At 36.0% G+C, this 14,233-nt stretch overlaps 1 long non-coding RNA gene across 3 annotated transcripts in view; it reads left to right on the top strand.

The window, feature by feature from the left end:
* Window positions 1-14,233, top strand: part of LOC308356172 — a 164,977-nt gene that overhangs the window by 37,710 nt on the left and 113,034 nt on the right. For all 3 annotated transcript variants that reach the window (XR_013968054.1, XR_013968055.1, XR_013968056.1), the window contains 2 exons: window positions 7,095-7,310; window positions 9,725-9,770. This is a non-coding gene — a long non-coding RNA (uncharacterized lncRNA). The remainder of the gene's footprint in view (window positions 1-7,094; window positions 7,311-9,724; window positions 9,771-14,233) is intronic.

Genomic DNA, 14,233 nt, shown 5'->3' on the forward strand with positions numbered 1-14,233 from the left:
CTTCTTCTTCTTCTTGAAGAAAAGAACAGATCTTTTCTATTTTTTCACCCTGTCTTCCAGCCAAGACTAATGCACCAGACTGCAGAATATGTAGTCAGGGAAGTTTCGCAAGGAAGTTACTCATAGGAGAGGAAAAATTAAAGTTCTAACCCATTGAACCTGCTATCCAAGTCAAATATCTCTTCTATGAATACCTTTAAATTAGGAGGAGGATTGCCATGGTACTTCCTCCTTTCCTGACCTCAGGTTTGTTTATGTTCTTTATTTACCCTTCCAAGTTTCTCTGTCTGAAACTGGATCTTATTTCCCTCTGAAAATGCTCACTCTCCCAACAGTTTGCCCCTGTACTGCTTATATTGTTCCCAGTCCTACAGATACAACAGGGCTCCCCAGCTTGGGTTCGTTGGCTATGTCTGTTTGCAACCGCCTAGTCTCCCAGGTCCCAGTGCCATGAAAGAGGGTTAAAGTAAATCTTTCAACTTTATGTTTCTTTTCTCCCTTCACACCATTGTTTTCATTGTTAGACAAACTGTTAGGAAAACTTTCAAACTTACAAACTTTCTTTCCTTTTAAATACAACATAGTCTAAACCTCTACTGAGGAAAGAATATTTCTTCTATTAGCGAAACTATGCACTGCCAGTGGGTCTGCAGTATTGTTCAATGGAACACTTGGGGTCTGGCATCAGCACAAAGAACCACAGTAGCTTTTAATGGTTGCTTTCTCTGTTGGATGGGGAATGGCATGAGTCTCAAATTAATTTCTGGGATTTAGATTCTCCTCTGATATGAAAGGGTGGGGTTGCAAATTCCTGTCACCACATCTAGGTGGGGGTTCCTTTAAAGGCAAGCCAAAAGTTCATTAAATTTTAAAAATTTCTTTGCTTTTGTTTCAACTTTAAAAGGTTTTTGACCTTAGGCAAGATATAATGCCAAGCCTGGTTTTATAATTTAGCAAATGGCAATTATATAAGTTAGTAACTCTTCAGGTATTAGGAAACATTTAATATATCTACCTCTAAGTAAGTACCAAATTCCACTTTGTTTTGTAATTACATAATTAGTCAAGCATTAGGAAACTTTTTAAATAAGGCAGTGTTCTGCTAAGCACTGTAAAGGAATAAAAGCATATGCATACATACATGTTTTTCTGTCTTCCACCAGGTGGTGATATCCTTGAAGGAAGGGCCTTATTAATTATTGTATCTTCCATAACATGTACCATAGTGCTTTGTTCAAAAAAATTTGGAGATTAGCTACAAGTAGAGAGGATGAGAAAATTATTTACACAAAATCTGCAAAATTTGCTGTTACTAAAGTACATATCATAATACACTGACCTTTCTCTCAAATGGATCAGAGAATTGTTCAGATCTTTGACTCCTGTAGTCTAATCATAGACCTCGACATTTTAACCAAGAACAGAGATTAACATGGCTTTTTATTTTATTTATTTATTTATTTAAATCATGGCTTGTTGGTTGTAATTGAGTTGCTGGGTCATTACTTGTGATCAATTAGAATTATCTCATCCCAGGACTTACAGGTAAGGATTATTTTCTTTAAAAGAAGCACTCATAATTTTTTAGTGTTTGTCTCTTTTTCTTTGTCTGATATGATATTTTCCAGACTGTGAGTGCTTAACAAATATTAAGTGGTAATTCCTTATTGACCTAACTGGGTTTTGGGAGCTTTCAAAAATTTCAAAGGAGTGTTTTAAATGTTTTGTGATCTTTATGATTTTAAAATAGAATTATGATGACCTTTCCAAAGCAGGAAAAGAGAGAGTTGCTCCAGTATGAAAGCCCAGCAGTAAAAACTGGTATGATTGGTCTCTTTTGACAAAGAGAGGAAGATTTTGTTAAATAATTGACACACTGTTAATTCCAATTTTTATTATGCGCTGGAGATGGTGTTGTAATAATGCACAAAACGGCCTCTATGGTATGAAGTGGAGTGGAGAGTCAAATAAATGCTGCATAAAGAGCCAAACTGGATACTTAGGTTCCCTTCATATTCTCAGTGTGAATATTGACACCAGTTATAATGCTTATAAGCTTATGGTGCCTTTATCACTGCCAAGACCGCAGGGAAGTGGCCTTATAAATAACCCTATTTCCTATTGCTTTTGTAAAAAATTACCAAGAATATGGGATGAAAAACAACACAGACTTATTATGTAATGGTTCTGGAGGTCAGAAGTCCGAAATGGTCTTATTGGGCTAAAATCGAAAGATCAGCAGCGCTGTATTCCTTCTGGTGGCTCTAGGAAAAAATCCGCTTCCTTGCTTTTTCTGGTTTCTAGCAGCCAGCTGCCTTCTGTGGCTCATGATCCCATTCCACTATCTTCAAATCATCAGGGTAGCATCTTTGAATCACTCTCCTGCTCTGACATTCTGCTTCACTCTTTTAAGGAAGTTTGTGATTGTACTGCACCCACCTGAACAATCCAAAACGCTCTTCTAATCTCAAGTCCCTTAACATAATCACACCTGCAGAGGCAAAATTTCTCTCACCATGTAAGGTAATAAGTCGCAGGTTTTAGAGATTAGGATGTGAACGTCTTTGAGGGTGGGAGTTATTTTGCCTCACCACATGCTACAGATAAGATTTTAAGTTCTTTAAAAAGTTAATTTTAAATTATGATGCCATTTTCAAAGTAGAAGAGTGGAAGATTATTTCAATATCAAAACCATAAAATTAAAAATTGGGCAAATATGATGATTATGTGGTGGGAAAAGTGGGGTTTTGTTTGCTCTGGGTTTTAATTATGCTGGTGCTGGGTATTTACTGAAGATTTTTGTGATCTTCAATTTTATTACCTGGATCATGAGCTTATAATGCCTAGGATTCTTTGGAAAGCCCTATACTGTTTTTTCTATCAACAGCACGGTAGTTTCTTGACTTCTAATTCATTAGCTACCTAAACAGGAAGAGCTGAAGTTTTAATTGTTAATTCTGTCAGTGCATTGTTTGGTAAGTACAAGGGCTGGTTATTAAATACAACTAAAGATAGCATTTGGAAAGTCCTTGGTGTGGCCCTGAGAAGAAGGATGTGCAGATATTCTATTGTGCGCTGTTACCTGCTAGGATAAGACAGACAAGGGAAAAATAATTTCATTTGGCTAATTCCACTACTTGCTAGAAAGTTTTGGCTTCAGAGGCTTCATCAGAAAGAAATGCAAAGCTGAATGTTTAATATCAGAGAGTATTAGGTCTATGATCTCATGGGCTGGTGACTGGACATTAATCAAATTAATGTCCTCAATTAAATAGATTCTGTTGAAAAAGTAAAACAAATGAGAGCCAATTGGTGTTTTAGTCAGTTAGTAAATACATCAGAGTTACATCTAGAAGAAACGGATACAAATTTAATTCTACTTGATAAAATATTGTTAGTTTTAACCTTAAGACAGATTGGCAAGTATTACTGTCAAAAATTTTTTTTACACCTAACTTTCCCCTCTTCATTTTGTTATATAAATATATGGATTTCATGTTCCCTGCATTCAGTTCAAGTTTATCTGCAGTCCTGATCTAATACTATAATTTAATTGTCACTAGATGTGAAGAGCTATTACAATTTAGAAATATGCACCCTTTGAGTGGTCGCCTTAAATATTCTAGAAATTTATTTTTAAAAATGTTTTGGCTGGTCCTGATTTCTCAAGATAAAATAGGCTACAATTGGAGAAACTCTAAGTACTGCCATACTTCTAATTTTAGTAATGCATAAAATCATGTGTTTTAGGTTTGATTTGGTGCTTCTTGAAAGGGTTAGTATTAAGTGACACATTTTGATTTTGTTACCCCATTGGTTATATAAAATTACTATTTTTTTAACATTGAATACATTTGTGTAAATGTGCCATCAAATAGCTAATAAGGTATAAAGAAACCATTTAGCCTTTCTTCAGAAAGATATCTAAGCTGGTGAACTATAAAATTTCAAGTTCTTGTGAGTGTCACTTGGAGTTCCGGGGGATGTCTCTCTTTTGAATGCAGAAATCATAAATTGAATATCTTGATATACTTGAGCAAGCGGGAAATGAGCACTGCTTTTGCAATTGACTCATAGATGTGATCCTAAGCAGGAGGGCAAGGATGAAGAGGGTAAGAATGAATAATAAATGTATTTGAAAATGAGATTTAACATGTAGAGAGTACCAAAATTTTTCCAGTACTGTAAAAACACAGTTTCTTTTTCTTTTAGCAAGCTTCTTAGAGAATTGAGTATGTGACTGATTATTTCATCCTTATTAATTATTATTCTATCTTAAAAATAGTCCTTAGAAATATTTCTTTTTGTAATAATATGCTCAAATGGCTCTTCATGTTACAAATATCATGTAGAAAACCATATTTCCCCTAATATTTATAGTTAGTATATTTTTAAAATTTTCACAGAAATTTGCTTTGTTAACTCGACATTGGGGTTAAGTTATTTCAATTGCAAACAAGTGGAAATGGAATCAGAAGTGTGCTTTCTGGGGTGGAAAATTTCCTCACAACTTCAGCTTCTTTTTTAGGCTTAAGTTTTCCTCTCATTTTTTTTTTCTTTAAGAATTCTGAAGAATTCCAGCCTCCCTACTGTTGCTTCTTACATAGATTCATGTTGAATATGTATTTCCCAGCATCTAGAGATGCTGATTCAGTGTAGTTGGTGACAGGTGTCTCAATGACAAAGGCAGGAGGCCTTTAAAATCTTCAGTTTGGGAGTGTCAGGATGGGTATGACATAGGCCCATGCTGACAATCTAAAATGAAGGCTCTTGGCATAATTGCTTTTCATTCAAAAGTTAAGAAATGCAGCTGCGTCCTCTTCACCTCCAATTCTTGCAATCTCTATGCACAGAATGGAGAATTGCCTCCCTCGTTTCTAAATTTCCGTTCCCTCCTTCTTTAAAGTAACTAAAGATCAATGAACTTAGTGCTATTCTGGTTCTTACTAAACTTAGCCCAGCCAAAATAATCCATTTAGCTGGAAAATAATCTAATATACAGAGAAAGTCTGTGTTCTTATTTATAAAAGAGCAAATATCTCTTTTCCTTCCAGTCACAGGCATAGGCACGCAACACAACCCCAGGCAAAATAGAAAAAGAAAGGAGAAAGCAGTGCCTTTATCCTGAAATGACTCCCAATATTTATTCAGATGACAGGAGGAATAAAGTAGCTGAAGTTTTATAGGAATCTATTAACTCTTGTGTATGAATTGTAGGTTAATTGAACACTAAGTATATGCTCATCCATGAATTGGTCTTAGCTGTGCATGGCAAACTGTGTGGATAAACACACACATGTTAATCATTTTTAGAAATAAAGCTGACTTAAGAAAAACAGTAGTCTGCAATGGGTTGAAAATGAAGGTGTAATTGATGTAATTCCACATTTCTTTGCACTGATTCGTTACTTACATATTTTCTGCCTGAATTCACCTATACATATATACAACTCTTTATAATTTGGTGAAGGACTTTTTGTCTCAGTGACTTCCTACACCGCATTTTGAGTTGTTGAATAAAGCCCCTTCATAAATGAACATCATTTATAACCTCAGGGCTTCTAGGTAATTTGAATCAGTTTTACACTCTATGGTTGGGTAGGGTAAAAGGAGTCACTGATGGCCATAGGAGCAGCCTTGACAATTGTCAGCTTACCACACACAAAGTGCAGTACCTCTGAATTTGATCACTGTCAAGAGCAAACCATAGGTAAATGGATACCAATTCTGATAATGAAGCAAACTGAAATGGCCCAAGACCTTCTTACTAAATTTAAAGGAAAGCAGCATCAGAGCCAAATAGCTATTGCCCAGCCAGCATTTTTCTTTTTGATTACACTATATAGTAAGGTGGAGAGACAGGTAGTTTTAGGAATGTGTTGAAGCTAGCAGTGAGGTTAGCATACAAATTCATAACAAACCAAAAAATATCCTCATGTGGGAACCTGAAGAATAAAACAGGACATAATTAGAAGTATATAACTATTTAAGTCACCATTATCATCTACTACCCGTGGGTGGGTTCAAAGTACTAGCTTCTACTGAAGGAAAAGCTCTTACCTTTGAGCAGCACATTATGTTTTGTGTTATATGAAGCAAAAACTCCAGTGTAATTCTTGACTGTCATTTTCAGGTGGTTTTCTTTCCTTCTTTCCTTCCATCCTTCCTTCCTTCCTTTCCTCCTTCCCTCCCTCCCTCCTTTCCTTCTCTTTCCTTCCCTTCCTTTCTCTTCCATTTCCTTTCTTTCCTTTTTTTTTTTTTTAAAAGTTCTTTTATTTGTGGCTGATAGCTATGATATCTTAAGTATTAAGACATATGACTATGAAAAACCTGCAGATGGAACTGTTTATTTAAGTAGCACATACACATTTTGATAAAGTAGGTCCAGAAAAATAACACTGTGTTGACCTCTACAATTGTGACCTAAAAAGATTCTTGAAAAGGCCCTTGAAGATTTAGGGCAAGCTCTTCTCTTGATGAGTATATTATCCTTTTTAAAGATAGTGATAATTATTATGTTCATTAAAGTGTGAAAATATCATTCAAAATGAACTAAGCCATAGATTGCTTAGTTTTCACAAGGTTTCTGTCTGTATCAGAAGGCAAGGCTACAGGTTCTCCTTTTTCCTGTGTGGTTTTTTTTTTTTTTTTTTTTTTTCTTTCCACGTACTCTTCAAAGTGTAGATCCCTTTGGACTATGACATTTGAGGAATGCTTTTGTACCCCGTGTTTTTTCAGTGTACCAGCTGCGGAGTGATTAGTGCATCATTTTAGGACATTACATACTAATTGTTAAAATGATTAAGGCTCTTCCCTCTCCTGCACTCAATCTCTTAACCCATCATTTTCCACTTTCATAACGTAAATGCAGGGTATAGAAATTGTGATTCACTAACATGCTCGTTTAGCTGAAGATCAAATTTTGCTTCTGAGAGATCTGCATTAGTTTTCCCTGATCTCTTGGTATTGAAACGGCAAGTCCCCATTCTTGGCCAAATGGATGGAGAGAGAATGGGGAACAGAGGAAAAGGGGAGGGGGAGAGGAGGGAGATTTATTATTGTAGGACTGACTTGGGGCTAATCTGTCTCACCAGGAACTGCACTGAAATCTAAACACCTGAAGACATCGCTGGCTTTCTCCTCCACGAAGGATAAACTTCACAGCACCCGAACCCTAAGTAACAGTCCAGACAGTTGAAGACAAGACAATAACATTAAAAAAAAAGAAAAAACGAAAAACTATTTGAGAGTCCATTTTGTTGCAAACAGTCTTTCCGCACAAAATATTCTCAGAATCTGAATATCAGTGTGTATGTAACACCCCTCATAATACCATATTCATCTCCAGAGTTAAGAAAATGCTACCACAGGCTTGAGAGCAAAGAGAAAATTCTGACTGATAAAATGGTTAAATAGGGCTTGATAACAATTTATTTCTGACCTTTTAATGCCTTCTGTTCTTAATGATTTTCTGTCATTTCTGTCTAGTCCAGACTTGAAACTCAGTCTCAGAGGTGCTTAGCTTTATGTTGCCACTTAGCTTTCAACTTCCATTTTCAGCACAGAAAGGTAAATCAGTAATCGTCACTTTGGCTTCTCAAGGTTTGTCAGACACCCGAATGGGATTATGACATAGATCTGAAGGGTGTTTCATATGACTTTGACTTTAATTTTGATATAATCATAGAATAGTCTTAGGACTTCAGGAACTTTATCATCCTGTTAGCCTTACCTCTTCCTTGGCTTGGGTGTTTGTCTCAGTCCTTTCTGTCCCCCTGACCTGTGGAGAGGTGATTTTTTTAAAAAAAGAAACAAATTCAGGGACATCTTCAGTGAGATGTCTCCTTAGTTGACAATTGTTTTTTTTCTTAATGCCTTTCTTTTCTTTTGTCTTTTCTTTCTTTCTTCCTTCCTCCCTCCCTCCCTCTCTCACTGTCTCTCCTTCCTTCCTTCCTTCTTTTTCTTTTGTAATTTGTTTCTAAGGAGATAGCATTTCTCTAGTTTGGCTCACAATGGAACAGTTGTAGAGCTGGGGATACTACCCTCTGAGAAGTTGGTGCATTATCCTTTGCTTCAAAATATTTTGAGTCTGATTCTTATTTTATCAGTTGGAGCCTAGAGTAAGACGGCAATCCATCTAGAAGTCTTCTTTGGAAGAGGGGGGATATAGGAAAAAGGAGTCCCAAAGAAATTGTTTGTGGAGAGTTTCTGTCTTGAGAAGATAAAAACTTATGTTTTTAATACATTTATTCAGATATATTTGCCTACAGATCTGTGGATATAGATCGTTGTGTGTGTGTGCGTATTAATCAAAACTTCTTCACTTGTAAGTGAAAGAACTTGAACTCAAACTGGCTTAAACCAGGAGTTCTTTAAGGATGACAGGACTCAGGAACCCCAGCATTTTGCTAATTGTTTCTGGTTTTTCCCCTCACCCTTCCCACTCTTTTCTCTTCTTGCTTGTTTCTGCATCTTTCTGTGTGTTGCTCTTACCTTCCTGCCAAAGCTTAGCTTTCTTCGTGTGATTTGAAAGGTACTAGTGGCAGCCCCAATCCACAAAGAAGAGATTTTTTTTTTGCCCCTCCTAGAATTCATAGAATATCTTATGGAGAAGTATTCTGATTGGGTCTATAAGGATTCCATGACCACCCCTAGACTCAGTCCCTTAAAAAGGAGGTTGGGATTCTGGATCAAGTGCTCATCTCTGCAGGCCAACACGTGACTGACTCTCCTACTCTATTGGATGGGAAAAGGACTGCGCGAAGAAAGATTGGTGTCCTGCTATCAGAAGTAGGGATACAAGAAAGCATGCTAGGAAAACTACGTTTACTAAAATACAGATCTATGTATATTGCTACAGGTATAGCAAACCAAATAATTCGCATACCTAGAGGGATATTTTATTTTATTTATTTTTAAATCTTTTCATTATGTGCACATATGATATTATTTGGCTTTTTTGCCTGTAATGCATTTGGTGGTTATATTTTATGGCCTAGATATGGGAAAATTGAGCTAGTTATCACCTTTATTCAAATACAGAAACCACATTTATTAAATATCTACTATAGATAGCAAATGGTTCCAGGAAATACTATTTACTTTTTTATCCTAAAAAGCAGTAAGTGCACTTTGCATTTTCATGATGGTTTCATATCTGTTGTCTTAGGAATTCTCAAATGGATATTTTATTTATTTATTTATTTATCTATCTATCTATTTATTTATTTATTTTAAACAACTTGTTTTTGAGCACCCATGCTAAATTTTGCCATGTTTTTAAACAGTTGTTTATTTAAAAAATTCACATGGGATTTCAAAAGTATATATATATATATATATATATTTAACATCATATTATAGATAATGGAGAAGTACCTTAAGATTACTGTCCTGGGCAGTTGTTGCCCTTGAGTCTTATTTCTAGACCTCATCGATACATTGTTAACACTTAGATCAATAAACAATTATTGTTCTTTGTGAGATGCTGAGAGTAGATTTGGGAGAGTTTGCGGGTAAAATGCATACTTTACCAGGACTGCCAAATGTCAAACTAACAACTAAAATCTATTAGCTATCATCTGTCTATCATCTATCTATCTATCTATCATCTATCTATCATTATCATCATCTATCTATCTAATCTGTGAGTCCAGAAAGATCTATATGTATCTTCCAACCAAGTCATATAAAATATATTTGAATTTTTTTTTTCTTTCTACAGATTTCCACAGGGAGCAGAGCTGATATTACTGGCTCAGAGCCTCATGGTGAGTTACAGTTATAATGGGGACAGCAGGCTTCTATAACTCTGTTTAATAGAAAGCAGGGTACCAGCAGAGATTTTCTAACTCTGCATTTAAAATCCCCCCAATAGCTATTATTACTTCTTAAAACCATTTGAGCATTAGTGCCAAATCAAGTGGAATAGTTTCATTTAAATAATTTAAGGGGCTGACTGATGTTCTCACATTGGCCATAATAAATAATATTATTAATTTCGAGAGAGAGAGAGGAGGATCAGAATATTGTGATTTGGGTTTTCTTTCAACCGAAAAGTATTTTGAAAAGGATTAAAGGAACAGATTTTCCTCCTCCGAGTTTGACTCTCTGTGTGTCCCACCTCTGGTCCTTTCATAGAAACCCCACCCATTGTGTTTAGCCCCATTTACCTGCCCCTGCAGGGCAGCATCCTGTGGAGGGAAGTTTTAGTCTTCTGTGGAACAAGCTTATTGATCAGCAGGGCATGCTCGCTCAAGTGTAAGGACATTCTGATTCCTTCCCTTGGGTTTTCTTTTCCTTCCTGAGAAAACTCTTATGAAGAATTCTTTCACCCCTCTTATTGTGTTTCCAATCAATCTTTCATTTGATATGATGTGAAAAAAAAAAAAAAAGGAAGAAAACACATCTTAAGACTTAGGTCTGAGCAAAAAACCACAACCTATAGTAGCTACTCTCTCCTTTGCTTACTTTACTTGTATATTCTCTGCATCATCAGGTAGTCATCCTAACTCCATTTTTAAGGGTGAAATTTTGAGTTTTTAAAGATCTTTTCTGTGCTGATGATATTCTGACAAATTTTGAGGTTTTTTTTCTGTGCTGCCAAATATTCAAGTGCCACTATTTTTCTCAATATTCTGATCAGAAAAATTACTTGAAAATACACATTGCCAGTTTTTATCTTGAAGTTTGGGTTTAGGATGTCTTGGGTAGGGCTTGGCATCAATAATTTTAATATTTCTGGGTGATTTAAGTACGGGAAATACTGAATTACCTGCTATAATTTTCCAAGTTATGACAGTTACATCACTTCATATTCCAAAATGATTATCAGCACTTGTTATTTCATTTTCTTCTTTCTAGTATTTTGTGCTTCACATTCCATGGAACTACTGCTCTCATTCCCATTGAATCCTTTTATTTTAGAATTGAAGTTGCCTCTGGTCAGCTATGGTCTTCTTTAAGGTGAAACTGGAGGGTCTTTGTTTACTTGTGATGGACGAGAGGAGAGGAGAGGAGAGGAAAAGAGCTAAAAGGACTATGGCTGCAATATGGCTGATCCAGCACTAAAGACGTGGACCAACCAGGAAGTAATACGCTTTGATAAATGTGTAATGAAAAATTTACTTGCAGAGGAAACAAGGCTGGAAATGGCTGGGAGCCAAGAACATCTGTGTTCCTGGTATCCCAAATGTGTGGAAGCAGCAGATGTAACTGAATATATAATAGAAACCCTGGCACAATTCCTAATAATTCTGGATATTGCAGAAAGCTTTCCAAAACACCCCCACATGGAAAATACTGGGGGACTCCTAAGTAATATTATTAGCTGTCTTGAGGAGAGATATTAAAGTGGTTCAAGACAATGAAGATGACTTATTTACATAAGAGAAAGGAAAGTTACCCATTGCACACAACTGATAACACAACTCAGGAAATATATTGTGTATAAATATAATAATGCAATTACATTTAAGCATACATATGGGAGGAGAAGTATAAGACTCTTCACACATAATCTTTGCTTTAAATAGCTCGTCATACTTTTTATGGGCTCAGCCAATACTTCTAAGGATGACTGGATTGAGGAGGAATGAGGAAAAAGAAAAGAGAATAAAATGTGAAATGCAGACTAGGAAAAGGCAGATCATAGCAGCTGCTGTTTTGCTTATTCCATTACATTGAGATAATTTATTTTAAAGCTCTTATTAAATGAGTACCTGAGTAGGCCACAGTAGCTGGCATACTTCTAGTATTGTATATGTGCTTGGTGTTGACAAATAGCACCTTTTTCTTAACTACCTTCTAGCTAGGACTGACTATGTGACACAATTCTGATCAATGAGATGTAAGTGGAATTATGTTGGGTCGGGTTTTGTTTTCCTGATAAAAATGGATAGACCAGGTTGGCATGCCCCTTGACCCTTTCTTCTTCCTGCCTGCCACGTAGACATGACGCTAGTGATACAACAGCCACACTGTGATTATTAGGTAACAGCAATAAGGATGAAAGTAGGTCATTGAAACATGACACAGTGGAGGGACCTGTATTGATTCCCTGATGGCCACTGTGCCAACACTGGATGGCTATCTCTAGATTTTTGGTTATGTGAGGAAAAAAAAACCAGTTTGTTTAAGCAACACTTGGTCAGGATTTCTGATACTTGCTGCTGAATACGTTCCTAATGGATACAGTAGTTATAAATTATTAGTAATGCCAATACTGTACAAAATTTTAAAGTAAGTTTTCAGTACTCTTAGCCTTGCTTTTCTACATAATTTCCTCAGAGTCACTACTGTCAGTGCTATCTGTTTTCAATGAACACATCAATTATTTAGGACTCTAGTGTCCTCATCCACTCTATCCATTATAGTTTCTTATTAAGATTTACAAAAAGGGGCACCTATGTGGCTCAGTCAGTTAAGCACCCAACTCTTGATTTTGATTCAGGTCATGATCTCAGGGTTATGAGATTGAACCCCACATGGGGTCTGTGCTGGTGTGAAGCCTGCTTGAGATTCTCTCTCTCCCTCTCCCTCTGCCCTACGTCCCTTCATCCCCCTACCCCTGGGCTTTCTCAAAAAAGTATTTACTAAAAAATATATTTCATTTAATAGTTACATATTATTAAAAATGTGATTTCAATTCAAAACATCCTGCATGTTTCATATGACATGAAAGTTTTGTCAAAAGTGAGAGTGTTTGGGGCACCTGGGTGGCTCAGTGGGTTAAAGGCTCTGCTTTCGGCTCAGGTCATGATCCCAGGGTCCTGGGATCGAGCCCCGCATCGGGCTCTCTGCTCAGCAGGGAGCCTGCTTCCCTCTCTCTCTGCCTGCCTCTCTGCCTACTTGTGATCTCTGTCTGTCAAAAAAAAAAAAAAAAAGTGAGAGTGTTAATTTTGGAGTTTTAGTCATAAACTAGAAATGGGAGAACTTTTGCAGTGAATGGAGGGTGAATAGGAAAAAGTCTTTAGTAAGCCATATCACATACAAATTTCTATTCTTGAGACAAATGCTAATAAAGATTCTTACTTGGTTTAGATGGATCAGCTATATTAAAGTTTGTTTTTTTTTTAAATGTGTCTTCCTTTGTCATTTATTCTAAATTTCTTTTCTTGTTATTGTATTGAGGGTCACAATCACACTTGTTTAAAATTATTATTATACTATAATATTCCCTTTATTCAAATGCTTAGAGAAGTTACCAAATTCCCTAGATAAAACTAGGTTCCAAGTATTGGTTAAACTCATAAGGTTACAAGTCTGATCGAGTGAAGGAGGAAAGGAAGGGTGAGTGGAAATGTTATGGACTGCCATACCATTGCAGGAGAGTTCCGCAAAGCTGTTGGCGAGTCCTTCAGACAAAGTTAGCTATCAGAAGAGTCTCTCAGTATGAGGTTGCCTTGGTATTTCTATCAACTTAGTTACCGTCTCTGAGCAGTCTTTGGAAAACATTAGGCTCAGTGATGGATTTCAGAACTCAGCTGCTGTGGTTCTTGGTTATTTATACTCCTATAGATGGAGGTTGAAAAGGTACATTCTCATGGCTACCAAAGTAGGTTGTAAAATACCAACTTCTAAATGAAATCATTAAAGAAATTTTTCTTAGAATTTTGAAAAAACAGTCTAATGTATTTATTTACTATGGAATAATCTTTCAAAAATATACCCATGATGATAAACAAGAGTTTTAAGAAAGTGAAAGATTTTTCAAATCAGTTGATTTCTCAACAATGCCTTTATTTCATTTTCTTCTTTTAGAATCATTTCTGATTTTAAGCAAAACTATTTTTGAAAAGTTAGGAAAGAAGAATATCTCAAGTTGTGTTGATTTACAAAATGTATTCATTTATTAAGTGTTTATTGAACACCTTCTATGCATTGGGTATTTTTCTATTTGCTAAGGGTATAACACTGAACAGAAAAATGAAATATCTCAACTGTTGAGCTTATATTCATTATGGTGATCAAAGAATGGTTAGGTATTTTTTGGTCAGAATAGGCTATGCTTGTGATTTTTAGTATATGTGATGCCGAAGCGAGCACTATGCCTGTGATTTTTAAACTTCACCATACAACAAAATCACCTGGAGGACATGTTAAAACACAAATTACTGAGGCCCAGCCCCAAAGTTTCTGATTCAGTCAGTAGGTATAGAATAGAGGCAACTCACAGTACTGTGAAGTCCCAGAATATGAAAATGGATAAATGGAATATTTGGTGAACATTACT

The sequence above is a fragment of the Martes martes genome (genome assembly GCF_963455335.1).
Source record: "Martes martes genome assembly, chromosome: 1".
Lineage (NCBI taxonomy): Eukaryota > Metazoa > Chordata > Mammalia > Carnivora > Mustelidae > Martes > Martes martes.